The sequence below is a fragment of the Stegodyphus dumicola genome, chromosome 3 (genome assembly GCF_044657685.1).
Source record: "Stegodyphus dumicola isolate Sdum_Otavi_A_Nest chromosome 3, ASM4465768v1".
In the NCBI taxonomy this organism is placed as follows: Eukaryota; Metazoa; Arthropoda; class Arachnida; order Araneae; family Eresidae; genus Stegodyphus; species Stegodyphus dumicola.
In genome coordinates this window covers 163,420,346-163,440,202 of record NC_140770.1, presented here as the reverse complement: position 1 = coordinate 163,440,202, position 19,857 = coordinate 163,420,346, and the positions used below count along the sequence as shown (strand labels likewise).

General features: G+C 35.8%; 1 protein-coding gene across 2 annotated transcripts in view; it reads right to left on the bottom strand.

Moving 5' to 3' along the window:
• LOC118186215 (uncharacterized) overlaps nucleotides 1-18,116 on the bottom strand; it is a 695,790-nt gene extending 677,674 nt beyond the window's left edge. For both annotated transcript variants that reach the window (XM_085813564.1, XM_085813565.1), the window contains exons 1-2: nucleotides 18,024-18,116; nucleotides 17,645-17,699 (exon numbers count right to left, since the gene is read on the bottom strand). The gene's annotated coding sequence lies outside the window, so the exon portion shown is untranslated. The remainder of the gene's footprint in view (nucleotides 1-17,644; nucleotides 17,700-18,023) is intronic.
• Nucleotides 18,117-19,857: the final 1,741 nt, after the last annotated feature.

Sequence of the window (19,857 nt, the reverse complement as noted above, 5' to 3'; positions counted from 1 at the left end):
GTTCGATTCCCGGCGAAGGCGGTTGCATATTTTTCATCTTTCCAAAAAATTACCTAATATCTCTATAGTGGCGCCCGAACTAAAAGGGTTGGGGTTGATGACTCTCCACACCCAGGATATGGCGATTGGTTTCCCTAAAAAAACCCACTCGCCCTTTAAAAAGGGGAGTATATAACGCATTTCCCCCACTTTCCTAGCGTGCCTTCGTGGTGTAGTGGTTCTGCACGCTGGGCCGGTATTCCAGAGGTCCGTCGTTCGATTTCCGGCGAAGGCGTTTGCTGGTTTTTCATCGTTCCGGCTTCCAAAAGTATACCTAATGTCTCCACAAGTTCATTAGCTAATTTCAAAATTTTCCGATGAACTTTAATAATTAAATACTTTTGAATAGTTCATTAACTAATTTTGGATTAAAAGGTTTTACTTCATAAAATAATGAGAAAAATGCCATGGTCAAAACATGCCGCCCGGGGCAGACCGACCCGCTCTTGTTAAGGGACTGCCCTCTGCATCTGCGGCTTCATGGATGACAATCAACTCTTTGAACTGAACCAACGGAAAAATAACTTCTCAAACGTCAAAATGAGAAGCTCAGTGTCGCATGCGACTTTTTTATAAGTATTTTAAGCTTTTCTTCTTAAATGCATAAATTTTGGTTCTACATTTAAATTTCATTTATATGTTTTTACAGTGCATTTTAATAGTATCTTAACGCTTAAGGACTGGTTTCCAGACGATTTTAAGTTCAATGGTTTTATCCACTGGTCCTTTGACAGAAAAATTGTTTCGAAGCCGAAGTAGTTCACGTTAAACATATCAGTATGAACATTATTTTAATAACGCATACCACATCCTAAGGATGAATCATACTCACACTAATCAACCATAATTTCATATAACATATAAAAACGTACATTTACTTGTAGTATATACATACGTAATATTGCATCAGTAAAATTTCCTTTTGAATTATTTCTCAGCTTTCCAAATGTCAAACTAGTAACAATGCAAATTAAAATCATAGCATCCGAATTCACCAAATCTTTACTTTCACTGAAAGGAGAGAGTTGTTACTTACTTCTCGAAAGCTGAATAAAGAGTCGCCAAAAATATTCACGACTGTTCCTCTGGCACAGACAGTAAATGATTTCCAGTTTCTCTTTTAATGATTCTTAGACATGAGAAAGCTTCTTCGCTAAATTAAGTACGGAAGGCAACGGGATTATATCGTCCACTACTTTTGTTGATATGACAAAGTATTCTTTCTTACCAGATCCGAATCATAGTAACTGACATCTCATTAAGTTTTCTCGTGAGCACTCTACTTCACTCAGTTATCTTTCGGTGCTGACAATTCTTAGGAACTAAACTTCTGAGAAATTTCACGATTATCTAGACGTTTTCATGATATTTGGTACTCTTACATCGTGTTATGTTTGTTATGGAATTCCAGATAATAAAATTTTGAAATTTCAGCCTTCAAATGTTAAACTGATGTAAAATCTTTTCTTTTAACAGCCAGAATAAAATGGATTCTTTAAATATATTTTTATCATTTACTAGTAAACACAAGTAAAAGAGTCATATCTATTAAATGTTTACCGCCAGGTTTCTTATGACCATAAAAAGTATTTCATACTCGAATAATTTACAGAGACATTGTAGATACATTAGAATTTTGAAGAAGGAAAAACATAAAAATTGTGCAGTCCTCACTGGGACTCGAATCTGGATCTCTCGAATACTCACCGAGTGTGCAACCGTTACACCACGAAGGTATGCAGAAAGGAAGGAGAAAATACCCCCCTTTTTACAGGGAGATTGGAGATTAGAGGACATAATCGCCAAATCCTGGTGATGAAGAATCATTATCCACCACCTTTTAGTTCGGGCGCCACTCTAGAGCTATTAGGATTTTTGAAGTAGGAACACGTGAAAATTGTGCAGTGCCCTCGCCGGGGCTCGAACTGCACCTCTCGAATACCCGTGGATTGTGCTACCCTTACACCACGAAGGCATGCTGAAAGAAGGGAGAAATACTTCATAAGTAAAATACAATGCGATAAATCCTTATAACTTAGACAAAAGAATTAAAAATTGCCCTCAAGCTGTTTTTTATTCTAAAGGTATAAGGAATGAAACATGTTTACTTTTAGTAGACATTCCTATGAGCTGAATGTTTAATGTTTAACAATAGGAAATTTTGATTATAATATATCATAGATTATTGTTTCAGTTTATTTTAATTTATAAAATGAGGTTGTAAAAATTAAGCTTTCATGATATGAAGATTCATTATGAAATTTATTGAAAAGGTTATACAAAATATTAACTAATTTGACGAAATCAAAATACCAATAGAGGCAGACAAATTATTATTATTTAAATTACGGCGTAGAACGGCAGGGCTGTCTGAGTAATGGGACGCATGCCTTTGCATGGCCAAAAGACACTTAAAGTCTTATCAAGAAACTTAATCTGAATTGATACAGTTCTAGGAATAAAGTACATAACTAGAATATAATAGAGTACATAAGTACTAACTAGAGATAGAGTACATAAGCACTAAGTATAGAGAGGCTTAGAATACTAACTACAGAGCAGAACACAGCACTAACTATAAAGTACCCAAGGATAGCTCTAGAAGTACATTAAGTTAAAATATTTCAGACTGCTTTTATTTCCCTTTCGCAAAGAAGACTTGACTTGGTTTTATACAGGCCCTATAACGACATATCTGAATCTGCTGTGAGGCAGTCATAGGTTTTAGAGTTTGAGTACAAAAAGTAGAAGTTCTTAATACCTTCTGTCATAGCAGGTAAGGAAGTCTCTATGACTATATGGCAGAGATGTTGAATTTGGTACTGAAGTTTGAAATAGAATGAGCAAAACACTTGAAGTATATTAGCATCCACATAATAGTGAAACACTTGACCGTGCTTCAATATTTCAGCGGTGGAGGCGTTTCAAAGAAATAGTCTACAAAATAAAATATCACAATTTTGTGCCCCATATCGGAGGCGGACAAACCAGAAAACATCAAAAAGAGGCTTATGAAAAAAGTAGATTCCAGAGAGTTAAAGCTGGAATTAAATGTTTCAAACAGTCTCAAAAGGGGTCTGTTAATTGAGATAAGCTAAGAAAAGGACCTAGAAATTCTAGAATACGAGATAAATCAAGCTGAAGAGTTGAAAATTGTAATTAAACTTAGCCATTCTCAAAAACGACTACCAAGAATGGTACTATATACTATTCTCAAAGATGTCACCTACGAGGATTTGAAGGAGACCTTGCTGGCACAATAGAGGAAAATTTCGTCAACATCAAGCAAAAAGAAAACAAATCATTAGCTAATTGAAACATCTCCTGAAGCCTTCGAAACCTTCAATAAGAAATGAAAGTGTTTGTATTCTGTAATAAAAACTTTAATTGCTCTCTTGCAGTTTGCATCAATAACGTAACGTTCGATGGATATTCATGGAAGAAAACACAAAGCATACGACACTCATTTTCTTCATGCCGGAGAATTAAAGGCATTCGCAGTTTATTTCATCTTAAAATTTAGTTTCATTTGGTTGTTTAAAAATTCCTTTTGCGTCAGAGAAAACATAAGTGCAGGAATCGAAGAATATTTACTCGGGGGCGGGAAGGGAGACTGCCGTCGAAATTGCGATAGACTATAATATGCGAGTGATCAACTTGTATAGATATTAGGATTATTTTGAAAGCAGGCAAGATGAAAAATTAGCAACGCCTCCACCGGGAATCGAACCGCGGACCTTTGGAATACGCGCCCAGCGTACAGATCACTACACCACGAAGGCATGCGAAGAAGGCGGGAGAAATATTTTATATACTCCTCCTTTTAATGGGCGACTGGGGATTTTAGGGGACACAATCGCCAAAACCTGGATGAGGAGAATCATCAACCAACACCCTTTTTATTCGGGCGCCACTTGTTGAGACATTAGGATTATTTTGGAAACAGGTAAGATGAAATATTAACAACGTCTTCTCCGGGAATCGAACTGCGTATGCGTATCTCTGAATTACGTGCTCAGCGTGCAGACCACCACACCAGGAAGGCATGGCAAGAAGGCGGGAGAAATACCTTATAAACTAAGCATATTCTGGCACGCCATCAACTGAGGTTATGGATGTCAACATTGCGAACCCACAGGGAGACAGTGATCGGTTATTTTATGCAAACGTTGAGAACATCTATTTGTGACATTTACATGCCCAAAACCACATACCTCCTTATTAAAAACATCATTTATACGAAAACGATTCTAGAAATTGAGTTTATAAAGGAACAATTTTAGTACCGTTTTTGGTTTTTCCATCATGAGGAAAATAACACTGGATTTGCACTAGAAATGGTGGATTTTCTTCCATACCCGGTTGAATGTTGTTATTGTGGTATTGGCAGAACCTTCTGAAATCGATGACACAGGAATAGAATGCGCTTAATATTGTTCAGAAATCACTTGGCGTGAAGTTTTTCTCCATGTGGGGAGAAACGACTGTGAGGGAAAGGAATTCTCTTCCAAATGAGGAAGTGGGAAACGGCACACCCACAATGCCCACTTGTATGCTGATGTTAGGCGTTGGCTGGGCTGTCTGGAATCGATAGTGAGTAGTCTGTAATTACTAATATGTAACTTCTGCGTGTTCTCAGCACTGAACAAGCAGTTATGTGGGAAGAGGTTCTTTTCAGAAGCGGAAGTGAAAAATGACGAATCCGCAATGCAAATCGCGATGTTACAAACCTTTCTTTGCTGTCCCTGAATCATTAATTTTTCGCTGTAAAAATGTAATACAATGACGCTACTAGTATTTTGGAAACGTAGAGAATTTGTAATGCCACCTAACTCTGAATAATTAAAAAAGCATCTAAAACATTTTTAATCATCTTAAACATTTGAATCTAGGAGGGAAAAAACTCTTAAAATTGTCGTAGGTTTTAATATGGTTACGAAATGCCCAGCTGCGGTAAGATAGCTTCCTCGCAAAGTGGGTTTAAGGTTGCGAGAAAATGGCAAGGAGAGGCAGAGTTGCCAGATTCGTCGCGACACCACCCATTTGGCGCCAAAATTCGCGATAGACGGAATGAGAACATTCTAGAACGCATTCTTACCGGTTAACCCCAGAATGTTCTCGAAGGCAGGTCAAAAGCTGTATAAACCCTGCCTATACGCGTACTAGCAATATATCAAGTTTTATCATAAAGAGCATCCTGAGTGTGTTGAGTTCAGTAGTAGTAAATGTAAATTAATTAGACTTGCAATTCAGTAGTAGTAAATGTAAATTAATTCGCTTCGAGATTAGCTCGAAAGCGATCGGCCGAATCGGGAGGTGCACTTTAGTGCTTTGTGATGAAGCTGTTTTCACCGTTATAGCCTGAAAGCTGTATTGCTCATTGTTTCAGTGTGTTTATCGTAGATTTTCGACGACTGTAACGCGTCTTTGGAACTGTCCTGTGAAATACTGACGAATAAATTGTGTTCTGATTCTTCATCAAGTGTTGTCATCAATTACTCCAGCCACGAAACCGTAGAACGTAACAACATGATATCGATTTTAAGGGCGCTCAAACATCGACCACAAGTTGGCAAATAGCGGTAAAACCACTGAACACCTGTAGTTTGATAAAGGTTCGGCCATTGCGAATGAACTGACTGCTTGACAGGTTTCGTAGTTTTCTGCATTTGTAAGACGAATACGAATTACTTTCTTTTAGTATATCCTCCATAATTATTTTGTTTATCCGATTATGGTAAAGTACTATCTATCTCTCTACATAAGCACTAGGCTATCTGTCCACATATTCCACTCCCTTCGTTTAAGCAGAAAACACTTGAGTTTTTTTGGTTATAATCTAAAATTTTCCACGAATCCTAATCCAACGATCAGACATCGATAGAATTTTGTTCAAATTCCACGCTGAACTGAAGTTTCTTTTATGCTTAATTTTAAATCAGTGGGATAGAGCTTACGTGTTATGGAAGTATTCTGCCTGATTATCAATTTATATGAAATAGAAAATATACTGGAAGTAGAACGAAACAAATGTATGGAACTTTTTTCACTCCAAAAGCTACTAGACTTATTTACTGCGTAATTTATTATATAATAAGCTGCATATTTCTCTTCTAAATGGTGTGTGGCTGCATTAAAAGACCATATATCATGCTATCAGTTTAATTACCTTAGAGATAAAACCAATAATATAAATCTTACCATATACGTGACATTTTTAATAAGTACAGGCTTCCTAACACTCATGGGATTAATGCGCAAAACAATATACGTGTCTGAATTGTAATCAAGGAAGGAGTTTGTGCCACTTGTCCTTCAGCGAGTAGTTCGACAACGAGAACCGTATTTACATTTTTCTCGCCGTTAACTAGGAGAGAAACTACTATTATAAAAAAATAACAAATTAAACAAAACAATTGTTATGATTTTCATTCCAAATGAAACTTTCTGGTAATTTCTTTCCGAATATAATTTACATGAAAAGGCTTATCAACGTGGTTTTGAGGATTTATATGTAGACGAATACCACACTCTGAAATCATACACACGAAAGTATAAATTGAGTATACCAATTTAGATACATATTTTACAATGCAGAAACTTTAAAGATTTTGTGAACTGAATTTAAACCACTGTCTGTTTATATTTTTATATTATGAAAAAAAAAAAAAAATAGCTATCACTAAAGATATACTCACTGAAATGGAAAAAAAAAGGTACAAGGTTAGAGACTCCAACAAGACTTTTTCATTTTATTTCATTATGGCAGAGCACACGTGGAAAACTTTCTTTCTATGACGGATTGTGAAAATTGTATTAAATTAATAATAACAGTAAAATTAAAAAAATAGTATGAATAATAAATATTAATAATACAATTCAGGTTATAATAAATTTGTTACGAAATGTTAAGGCGCGGAAAGGTAGCTTTCCCGCAAAGCAAGCTTAGGTTGCCAAAAATGCCAAGGGACGGCATGGTTGCCACATTTGGCGACAAAATTGGAATGCAAGCGGAAAGCTATAAAAATTTTGCTTGTCCGCAGTCAGACTATCAGCTAGCTTGTCTGCCTCCCATAGAGTGCGAGAGAGTGTGCCTAATCGAGAGGGCGAGTCAGAGTGTCTGGAGTGCGAGATAGTCAGTATCGAATTGCTGTCTCGTCTAGCGAGTCAATCCCTGCGGAGTTGATCGAGTTGACAGCCGAGCAGCGAGTACCAAGTGGGTCGTCGAGTTCACTGAAGGAGTCACTTAGTGTATCGCGGTTAGTGCATCGTCGAGACAGCGTGTTGAGCTCCGGGAACGACTGAACCGAAGAGTCGGGAGACGTGCTCTGTGCGTCGTCGAGTGCGTCGCGAGTTGCAGCGTGGAGAGTCTCGAGAGTACGTGGAGTTCCGAGAACGACCGAGCAGAGTCGGGAGCTGCACTCTGGGGCTTTGCAGTGAAGCTATCCCCACCGTGATATCCTGTCCTAACAATACTGGCCAATAAAGTGTGTTTCGATACTTCATCGTCAAGTGTCTTCATTATTCACTCCAAATCCATACGAACCCCGTAGGAACATAAAGGAAGAAAATAACGTAACAACTGGTGTCAGAAAAAAAATGTAACAATATTAATAATAAAATTCACGTTATAATAATATTAATAATGAAATTCACGCCATATTTGAGATAAACCACGAAAAATGCCATGGAGCTAACCCATATGATTCAAATCCAGGTCGAACTGTCAGTTTTCATTAATTTTACTGCTAGGACGCTGTTTCATCTCTAATTTGATAATACTCTCGCTTGAACATGTCTGCCTGTTAATCTGATATCCAATGGACCCGAGTTCGGGTCCCGGAGAAGGCATGGATGTTTGTAACCGTAGTTTTTGTGCAGAAGTGACGTACTCAAAATACACGGCGAGCCGAAAGTCATCTCGGGAGGTTGGTGGTAGGATAAGAAAGTTGGGAGACAGTCAGACTTCCCCCGGAGGTATTCTCCTTCAAAACTGGGGCGAAACTGCACAGTTAGTTTTGCGAGAGTATATCTGTACGACCATTGATGAAATTCTGATGTCCCATTTGTAACGTACCTTATAATTTGATACCTAGAATGCGGATTAGAATTCCAAATAAGGCTTCGATGTTTGCATGCATTTTCCCTCTTCTTACAGATGCTATATCCACACACCTCTATTGTGAGTCTGGGAGACGTTCTCAGGGATGAGACGATTACTCCCGATAAATTTTTTCAGTGTAAGTAATGGCTATTGAAAAAGAAATAAAAATACGTCTCATTTTAAGATACTTCTTAGTTCATTCATAGATTTCAGGTATAATTCAACAACCCTGAATATCTAAATATCAATAAAAAGGTCCTGTCATCGTATATTATCTTATTTACGTTTGCAATTAGGCCGCGATTACATTAAAAAATAAGAAAATTCAGAATAAAAATAAAAGATAACGGCAGACAATAAGAGAAATATATTCAATGAAATTATAGAGCAAGTGATTGGGAAAATTTCAAAAATTAATAATTCGTGTGGCGAGATTTACAAACGTTAAAAGAGGAAGATACATTTTTTTTATCTATTTTATGCATTTTTATTTATTTTATTGTTTATTATTTGCAGATCATAGTAAATTAGCTTAAAATGAGTAATGTGGATCTACTTTCCAATGAGCAATGAAGATTTTAATATAAAATTAATATTCAAATTATTACATTGGATAAGTATACGTAACACAACAGTAACAAAAAAAGACAGTTCTATAATTTCCTTTTCTACTGGGCGGACTGATGCCATTAATTTGTGTTTTTTCATGTCTCGAAAGTTCGATATATAATAGATTTTTGCATAGCATTATTCTAACAAAATAGGACTTTTCTGAAATAACTATTTTTTTTCCATATTTCGATTCTACGACTCAAATCATGCCAAATTGATAAGCTTTGTAAAAATCTCACGAGTAGTTTTTTAAAAATTAGCTCTCAAAATTTTAGCTCCTCAGTGTTAATTGAATTAGCTATATATATTTTAATATCACTTTTTTTGATTTAACTTAAAAAAATCCTTCTTTCACTACTCGAAATTTAGGTTCAATAGAAATAAAATTCGCAGATGTTTTCTGATTTATTTAAAAATTTGTATTTTTTAGTAATTTTTATAGTTTTTTTTAAAAGCGTTTTGAACTATAACGTATAAGAATTTTACCATCGCCTTAAAGAAGATGTATTTCTAGGCATACCCGCTAAAAATTAGAGTTTTTTTATTCAAAATTCCAAAGATATTCGTGAATTTATATATTAACGCGTTTTAAAATTGGCATATTTACCATAGGTGATAATAATGCCAAATGAGCTTTACGCATTTTGTTAAAATTATTTGATAAAATGAATGATGCAACGTATTTTCCTCTCGTGCACAATGATACGGTAAAGAAAATAGGTTTCCATAAATTAAGAATTTCGCCAAGTAAATTATTCATGGCGTAAACTGAAAATGCGTGCCAAGATAAGTTTTTGAAATTCTCGGTAAGTTTCACACCAAATTTCTTCAACATTGGAGCAAAGTCTGTTGAAGTGCGTTACAGAACACGCTGCTTAGTGTGATCACAGCTACTGCTTATTGTTATCGTTCGGATACTGTTACTGATTTGCCGAAGTCCCGCCCGTTTGTATACGAAAACATGCAAATCCTCCAATGAACGGATGCCTTCCAAATTAAGATAAGTTGTATAGCATCGGTCATATAATGATCAAAAACATAATGAATGATTCATAAATGAACTTTTGCATTTTCCTTTGATGTTTTTATATTAAATTAGTTTAATTACGTCGGTATTTAGAAGAATATTTTTTCTCATCGTTTCATATTATCATTCAATTAATGTTACCAGAATAGCCGTGGATAAACATGATTACATTAAATGCCTGCTGTAACAGGTTTTGAAGAACCAATCAAGCTTTAAAAATAACATCTCGTTAATGCTCATGTTGAAGAAGGATCTATGAGACTTCGAACTTACACAGTGTGAACTAGGTAAATGACAAAAACCATTCCATTTTTTTATAAAAGGAACACAAGGAGTTCCCTATGCACCACATAGTATTACATAGACTTACAAAAGTCTGCTTGAACCTACCTTATTCAAAATCTACGTGAACGACATTCCCACCACACAGAACACAACACTCGTAATGTATACTGATGACATTGCGATCCTCTCACAAAGTGCATTTGTTAGCCCAACTATACAACAACTACAGGAATACATAAACATACTCGAGACTTGGCTGAAAAAATGGAAAATCAAAGTTAATGTGGACAAGACTCAAACAATTCTGTTCACCAAGAAGATTAAATTCAACCAAAACCTGCAACTCTTTGGAGAAGTCATCCTATAGGCTAAGCAAGTACTTTATCTTGGTATGATCCTCAGTAAAACTCTATCATGGTATTCACACATAACATCTATACTAAGTATCGAGTTAGTAAAGTCACACTTCACCCCTTAATTTCTCGAAACAGTGTACTTTCAATAGACAAGTTGCTTATTTATAAAACCGTATATTGCGTCCCATACTATGATATGCCTGCACGGTCTGGGCATATTTATGCAAATCTTATAGGAAAAAAATGCAACAGGCTCAAAATTGTGTCTTAAGACAGATTACCAATTCGCCCTGGTACATTCGAAATCAAAAGTTACATGAAGAATTGGGTATAGAACAAAAGTGTTTTTACTGCCGGCTCGCCCGGAACTTTTATGCCAACCTTGTCAATATCAACAACCCAGTTATAAGGATTTACGATTACGAATTTAATGACCCAAATAAAAGTAAACGCCCTATGGCCATACTTAGTACCCATATTGCATAACACTTATTTAATCTAATATGTACCTCTTAATATTGTGTTATAAATTTAAGGTTTAATTATTACTAGTGCACCAAGAAACTCACACTACTTTGCCTATTATTTATACTGTTACGAATTTGGTATTTAAAAAGCTAATGTTAGTTCAATTATAAATTAAATGGTTTTATTTCTCGCGCAGTGCAGCGCGTGACGAATATTAAAAGAAAGCTAAGCCGGAAAATTGAAAATACAAGAGCGCGTGCATTAAATAAATAAATATCTCTTTTTGATTTCGAGAAAGTACTAGAAAATTCTAGCGCGTGATTTTAAAATCTTACAAAAGGAGGAAAACATCTCAGTTCGTAGTAGTTGCTTAGTTTGTTGTTGTTTAGAAAACTGCCGTTGTTGATTTTAGCGAATTCGCGGATTAGCGTTCTTTAGCTGTTTTGAATTACGTTCTATTGTACATTTGAGTAGTTAAAAGATAACTACTGTGAGATATTGTAATACTGCATGATAATTTGAGAAAAATTTAAGCATTTTTGTTGTGATAATAATAAATTTTTGTTCAGTTTTCATCGGACTTGTGCATTCATTTCATAACGAACCCGTACGCACGCAACAATACGAATGTTTTTTCTGCATCAAGCTATAGCCAGCCCATTTCTCCTTTCTCGGGCTTCCTAGATAGCACTTCAGGTCTATTGAAACTTGACGCATTCCTTCTAGAAATTTATATTTTAATTTATCTCTTATCTTATCTCTATTCTTATAATTTTAAAAAAAAATTTAAAAACATGATTTAATTTTATATATATATATATTCGTTACTCATTACAATATTCGAAATAACATATCTGTTCTACAAGGGGTAGGGTCCTTGACCCAGGCACCCTGGTGCTACACCGTTTCTCCAGTGCGTCAAAAGCAAGTATGAAACACAATACAAAATAAACCGTAAGAGAAAATTTAAAACAAAATTAAGATGGATTACAAAATTTTACAATGAATTGCCAAAGGCACTTCTCTCAGATATAAACTAGGGAATTCTGGAGGTCAGTTAATATTAAAATTTTTTACTGCCAGTTTCAAGATTTTTCTTTCACTCTCATATTTGGGACATAGAAGAAGCACATGTTCAACATTTTCCTCGCAGCCGACGCTACAATCACAGACCATCTCCGAGTTTAGATTAAATCTGCTCAAATAATTTTTTTAATTTCCGCGGCCGGTAAGAAACTGTTTCAATTTATATTTTGTGAAAAAGTGAATTATTAAAAACACTAAGTATTGCATCAGATATTAATATTCCTGGAGCTATGAAAGTAAAGATAAAAACAGCATTTAAAAATAACTTTACTAGAAGAAGCAAAAAGCTAAAAGTGCCAAATTCCGGATAAGTAGTTGACAGTTGCATATTCTAAGTTTAAAAAATGAAGTTTGAAAGAGATGATATCACATTAATGCTTCTGAGAAAGAAATGGCTGATAGGCATTTGATAACCATTTTAACGTCTAACTAAATTGATTTAAAAAAACTTATTTATCCACATTACATATTGGGAAACCACGAAAATCTTATGCCTTTGCCGAGAATCGAACCCAGTGGAATTATCACTGTTCGGCGATTTTACCGCTAAGCCGCTGAGGAGACAGAGAGAAAACATTAAAGAAATACAAGTTAATTCTTATTTGAAAATGAATGATGTTAACTGTATTTGTCTATGCTTCTTATAGCATTGTTTTCAAAAACTATGGAGTATAAATAACCGTGGATTAATAATCATGTCCGTGACAGTCGTGTCCGAGAGTAATGTATTAAAATCTTTTTCTGCTTTTCCTACTTACAGTTATACTGATAAAAACAGAAAACTGGAGAGAAAAACGCGCCAACTGTAGCATAAAATAACGCTACAACCCTTTTCATGCTTTGGAAATCTAGATGTCTAGCATCTTATCATTATTACAAATTTTAGAATGTCTTCCATTAATGTCAATAAACAACATTCTTTTATCACGGCAATTTAGATTACATTTACACGTGTAGTGAGATATTTTACGCGAGCTTCATATGATCAACCTATTCTTTATGAGCTGAAAGGTAACCTGGGTATCTAACTTATAGTTTAAACGAACAAAAACATTTGGAAATGAAACTCAATAAAAATTATTCTTATATTTCCCCAGAAAAAAAAAAAAAAAAAAAGTACCATAAGCTATTTAATTTCATTAATTTCGTTTCTGCGTATTAATATTTTTTACAAAAAAGGTAATTATACAAAGCCACTACAGAAATAGCTAATGAATGTCATGTTTGCGAATTTGAGAAACGATAGTAAACATAAGTAGTCAACCCCTGTCAGTTTTTCTGCTGTATCAGCCAGTGTAATCGCTGTTGACGACTAAGCGATGCGCTGGGTTCTAATCCCGGTGAAGCTACGGATGTTTGTAAGAGAAAATTCCGTGTTTCTTTTTCCCCCTACGCATCCATTCTATCACTGCTAGACAATCGGACGATAAAGCTACTGAACACTGGTAGTTCGGAGAGAGATTCGAATCCTGCAAGGGGGCTTGCTGCATGGGTGCTTTCGTGGTTTTCCCATATACAAGCGAGTTTCCCTTAGAAAGTCCTCTACGAAGGCATTACTCGCCTTTTGTAGATACCTCTCGATGTTTTGCCGTAATCACATAAACCAAACCTTTCCAAAACTCGAAAAACACATATACGTTTATTTTAATGCCTTTTATAAATTAAACAAGAAATATATAATAAAAAGTAATAAATACGAAGAATAAATAAAAAATTCTTTGAGTTAAATTATTTTTTATAAATCAAATAAAATGAAAGTAAATGAAAGGCTGACTATATTCCTCCCCCCCCCCCGAAATCATTATTATGAATCAGAGGCTCGCATAGCCGCACGAAATTCTATGCGAAAATAACAAAAATATAACTTCTATAGAAGGATTTATACCAAGTAACTCTAATGAAGACTTAAGTTCATTGAATACGGCAAGGCACACGAGAGCTAGAGGAAGGGATGTCTTCGTGCAGGATTTTCTAAGAAAAACCGACTCGCATTCACGACACAGATGAGGGCAAAAAAAGCACAAAACCCAACTACACTCATGTCCATAAATTAAGGATAATGCAAAATCAGGCAAAGGAAGAGTTAGAAGCAAAACAAATTTGACTTATTTGTAAAGCCTATTTATTAAACAAAAGGTAAAGAGCAAGAAAAGATGCTATATGTTTGATATTATTAAAAAAATTAGCGATTTTTTCTCCCTGGAGTAAATTGCAAAAAAAACCTATTTACGGAAAACCAATATTATATGGTTGGAATAATTGTTATACATTGTATGTCTCCCAGACGATGCAATACAGTCCGTACAACGCCTAGGCATGCTGAGTATCAAATTATCGATCTGATCTTGGGGAATATTACACCACTCAAAAAGCAATGTTCTCCGAAGTTCCGGTAGACATGTAGGAGGAGATTGACGGGCTGCAGCTAGTCGGCCAAGCGTGTCCCACGCGTGCTCTACCGGATTCAAGTCCGGTGAGAATGCTGGCCAATCCATACCGGTGGTGTTCTCCGATTGAAGGCATTACGATGTTTGCACGGTGACGACGGGCGTTGTCATCTATAAACACAAATTGTGCGCCCATTCGCCCCGAAACAAACGTACATGTTGTTCCAGAATGACGTCCCGATAGATTTGGCTTGTCATGGTTCCAATTTGAACATGCAGGTCAGTTCTGGAAACCAGAATAATTCCACCCCAAACGAGCACTCCTGCACTACCGTAACGGTGTCGTTCAGTGATCTTTTCTTGGTGGTAACGGGTACCTGGAGCTCTCCATATGAACGTCCGGCGAGAATCAGACTGCAAGCTAAACCCGGACTCGTCGGAAAACATCACACAAGCCCACTGTTGTGGTGTCCATAATGCATACTCTCTACTCCAGGCTAACCGCAGGCTACAGTGAGTTGCAGTAAGTGGGACGCATTTGACAGGTCTACGAGCATATAGACCAATCTGACCTAAGCGTCTGTACACGGTCTGCCTTGAAATTGTCGTACCAGTGGCTGAAGAGAGCTAACGAGACAGGTCTGAGGCTGTGCTCCGCCTGTTTCTTTTGGCAGTAACTGCCACATACCGGTCCTCATTCGGCGTTGTAACTCTGCGGCGACCTGTGCTGTAACGTCTACTCACATTACCATCATCTTGGAATCGTTGCCAAAGCCTGCAGATGACACTCTGGGCATTTCCAAGTTCGTCTGATACTTCCAGTTGGGTACGCCCACATTCCAGACGGTCGATAATTCTACCACGTAAAAAATCATCCAAATGCGTCCTTTGTGTCATAACTATTCGGTTATTGCACTGAAATGCTTATAAAGCGCCTGCGAAAAATTTTACTACTTTGCCTGCATTCCTTATGTATCACTCTCTTACACTCTCGTCATTGTGACGTACCATGGGTGTCATCTAGTTACTTCCTGAAATTTTTATATGATTCTTGAAGATGTGTGTAGTGATTTTACAGGTGATATATTTATTTTAAAGTTCGATTTCCGCGTGACTCCGAATTATCCTTAATTTATGGACATGAGTGTTTATACTCAGCCCGTTAGCCTGGAATCGAACCCAGGATGAATTCGCAGCATTCAGCGATCCAAATCACTCGGCCATTGGTGGACTGTAATGATGGGTGTTTAGTTTCTCTGAAAAATTTTTTGAAGGTGTATTTTGAGATTTTATCACCCATCCTTTGTTGTAGACCGATTTACCATTAAAAAGCAAATTGTTGTAGACAGTTTTACCATTAAAAGGTAAACTGTTATAGACCGATTTACCATTAAAAACTAACCTGTTGTAGACCGATTTACCATGAAAAACTAAACTAAGTCTATATTGTAAATCAACACATCAATAGTTGTTTTCTTTCACTGAATTGAAAAACACACATTTGCCCAAAACTTCGCCTCCAATCTATTTAATCTAATGTAATTTCTTTCGCAATAATTAAGGGTTCCTGAGTATTATCCCGTCGACAGTGAAACTGTCACCAGCTGGCACCATTTAGTGCCAGTTACAGATAAACGTGACGTACCAACACATCTATATCATCTGTGCTCTCTTTGACGTGATCCGGATTGAGTCTCAATAAGCCGTATTTTATTTTGCTTTTATGAAAAGGGACATAAATTCACTGTTATTGTTTGCTCTCGTAATTTTTTTGGGGGGGAGGGAAAGATATTAAATTTTGGGATTTGCCTTTAACAGAACAGCAAGCAATAAATTATTTTCAAAATTATGAGATTTTGCCATCCAAGAAGTGTCTATTAATGGACACGATATGGTCAGCTGAATATGACCGACAAAACAGAAATAGATTTTAACGAGTATCTGCGGGAAATTTATATAGCGTTCCAAACAGAGCAAAATCAGATGGCCTAAAAAAACAAAGAATATCCACGGAAACCTTTTTATGAAGCGCAAAAACAAAGAGAGTTGAGTATTAACTGTTTACTAATTCAGAAGTCAAACAACAAATATCAGCGTCATGTTTTCAAATTTTCAAACACTGATTTTTGTTGTTTGACTTCTGAATTAGTATTTGTTTGGCGTGTTATTGTGTCTTAATTACTAACTGTTTATTAGATAAAGAGGCATCAAAGAATGCGTTCCAAAGTTACAAAGAACGTGCATGTAAGGAAAGAATGCTTCCATCAAAGAATGTGTATATAAAGAAGGAAAGCTTCCATCGACGTAATGTAAACCAGTTTGACTACTGCGCTGCTATATCAACGAAAGAGAATTTCTTGTCGCCGGCTCCCGTCGCCTAATCGTCAAAGGTACAGGAAATTGAGGGATACCGTACAAAAATCAAAGAAGTTGCAGGATTCATTCTTTGACAAAACTTTTCGCCATAATTTCAACTAGGATTTTCGTAATTACTTTTTATATCAGAATAAATAAAAAATTAAATTATCTGCAAGCGCGGATCACTGATTTAATTTATATCGATACGACAGGGAAACAATGGTGTCACAGAAGTTTGAACTCAAATAAAATGCAAACGTAACCTTTGACGTAACGTAACCTGACAAACGTAACCTTTGACGTAACGTGACCTGACAAACATAACGTTCGACCTCCGTCGCCGGCTCGACAATTATTTCGAGGATGCGTTAAAAGGTATTAAGGTTGGATCTGCTTCGACACCGGTCAAAAAGCTATTTCGTGCATACGCAAAATTGTATTAAGGCCCATGTAAAGTAACCTTAGTGTATCTTTTACCCTCTTCGATCTAAAGAAGTCACTCCTACTTTGACGAGATCCCACCAGCTCCCGAGCGGTAAAGTCGCTGAACACTGGTAGTTCGGTCCGATGTTCGAATCTCACGAACGGGGCTGGCTGCGTGGGCGTTTTCGTGGTTTTTCCCATGTGTAACGTGGATACGGGCAAGTTCTCTTAGGAAGTCCTGCATGAAGGCATACTTCCCCTTAGGCAGATAGCCCTCGAGGCTTTGGCGTCATCACATAAACAAAAACCAAACCTGCTTCGACGAAGCTTTCATTCTTAACCCTACAATTTCTCTGTCCTTTAGAATTTCGCAGAAACAATTGCCGCATATTTGGTGGGATCTCCTCCAATGTATATGGTTCGATGATAGATAGCTTTAAAGGTCTACGGATAGTATGAAAGTACTCAATTAAGTAAAATAATGAGATGGTGTACTCACTTTCCAACCATACAACTTCAGTATTCCTTAGAGTATAAACATCCAATTCTGCAGTCTGAAAGAACAATAATATAATGCATTAAAACTTGCTTAACTGAAAAGAATAACTTTACATTAATTAATTAAATCCATAAACAGAGAACAATGTTGGCGCTTTCTAAACATTGTCTGACTTTACCGATTATATTGACAAGTGTTTAGAATAATAAATGTTATTTCACATTACGACTTAATATTATGATATCAAATATCCAAAAATCTTGCAAGGTGACTCTGTCGATGAATTTTAAACCTAAGAATCAATGTTTTGTCTGTAAGTTCCTTAACAAGTTGCAATCCTACAGACAATAATTTGTGAATACTATTTTTGGCAACCTACCGGAGAGAAAAAGAGACAAAGATTCTGCAAAAAGATTTGAAAAATAGCTTTGCATAGAACGTGTTGGCTTGTTTCTAGAAAGAAGAATGATATACGTCTGCCGGGTTATTTCATCTTAATCTTTTAATCGTTCAAACCATATCAGCTGAACGTGGTTCTTATCAAAAACAACTTCAGAACTTTGAACTCGAAAGTGTTAAACAGAGGCATTATGAAAGGTGCTTTGTTACGCAGGGCATAAATCTGACATTCTTCTCTAAATTTTTTGTGAAGGTTACTGAAATAATAATCCAGTAGTGTTTACGTATTTTAAAGAAAGCGTAATGTACTCCATGCACAAAAAAGGACAGTTTTATATCTCTTCTACTGGGCAGACTGATAAAATTTATAGTTCATTTATCATGTCTCGAAAGCACAACTTTACACTTATAACATAGGCATTTTGACACAAAATCAGGCTTTTTATGAAATGACACATAATTTTTTTCATTATTTCTATTCTAAGGCTCAACTTATGACAAAGAGCCAAGTTTTGTAAAACTCGCACCAGTAGTTCTTAAAAAATTAGCTCTGAAAATTTTCGCTCCTCAGGGTTAATTGAATTTCGTATATATTTTTTAATGTCCCTTATTTTGATTGAATTTACTTGATTCCTTTTTTCACTGCTCGAAATTTAGGTTCAGTCCAAATAATATAGGCAGATTTTTTCTAATTTATATTTAAAATTTGTATTTTTAGTAATTTTTATATATTTTTCAACAACATTTTTTTATTTGTAAACTATAAAAATCATCATATCAAAGCATACGAGTTTCTAAGCATACTCGCGAAGCATTAGAGTTCTTTATTCAAAATTTCATAAGATGTACGTGAATTTATATACAAGCGCGTATACTAGAAGTGCAGGTTCGTACTCCAAAAATCCTAACGACTAAAATGTGGTGGATAATGATTCTTCACCACCAGGATATTGCGACTGAGTTCCCCAATCCTCAGTCGCTCTTTAAAAGGGGTAGCATTTTCTCTTTCCTTTCTGCACGCCTCTTGGCGCTTATTCGAGAGATCCAGGTTCGAGTAGCGGCGACGGCATTGCTCATTTCATGTCTCCTGCTTCAATAAAAATTCTAATGACTCAACAAAGTTCTTTACGAAAGCATTCCTCGCATTGGATGAACAACACACGTGTGCTTTGCTGTAATCTGAATAATTCTTGAACGCAAAAGAAATGCTATTTTCCCTTAGTAAACTGATTTTTAATTCGTATTTTAGTATAAAGCGTTTCCATTTCAACACTATGCTTTCAGCAAACGGAAATGATGGAAATAGTATTATTTCTAAAGAAATTTATAAATTGCCATAGTTAGTTTTTCGCTATCCGAAGAAACAATAAATACAAAAGTTTTTAAAGTTAACAGTACATTATTTCGGATGAAATATAGGTCTGAAATCTTGAAAAGTGAATTTTTAACAACCTTACTTATTTGCTGGTGAAAGAATATATACATATATGTGCAATATATATAAATATTTCCTAAAGTTATATATATTATATTCTGAATAAAATATTTCCCAGAATTATTATTCAGAATCTTAAGCAGTTCTTAAATAAAATATTTCTTAGAAAGCTACACTTTTCCCAGAAAAGGAATAAGTGAAATAGTATATCCAGACACCGATTAAAATTCATCCAACAGCAAAATAATATTATTTGCTGTTAAGGTATGTAAAAATATTCAGTGCGGCGAGACAGCAAAGTATTACGCTGAAATGAACAGAAATAAGTATAAAGTAATTTCGACATTGTCGATGTCTGAGAGCTAGATAATGCAACTTA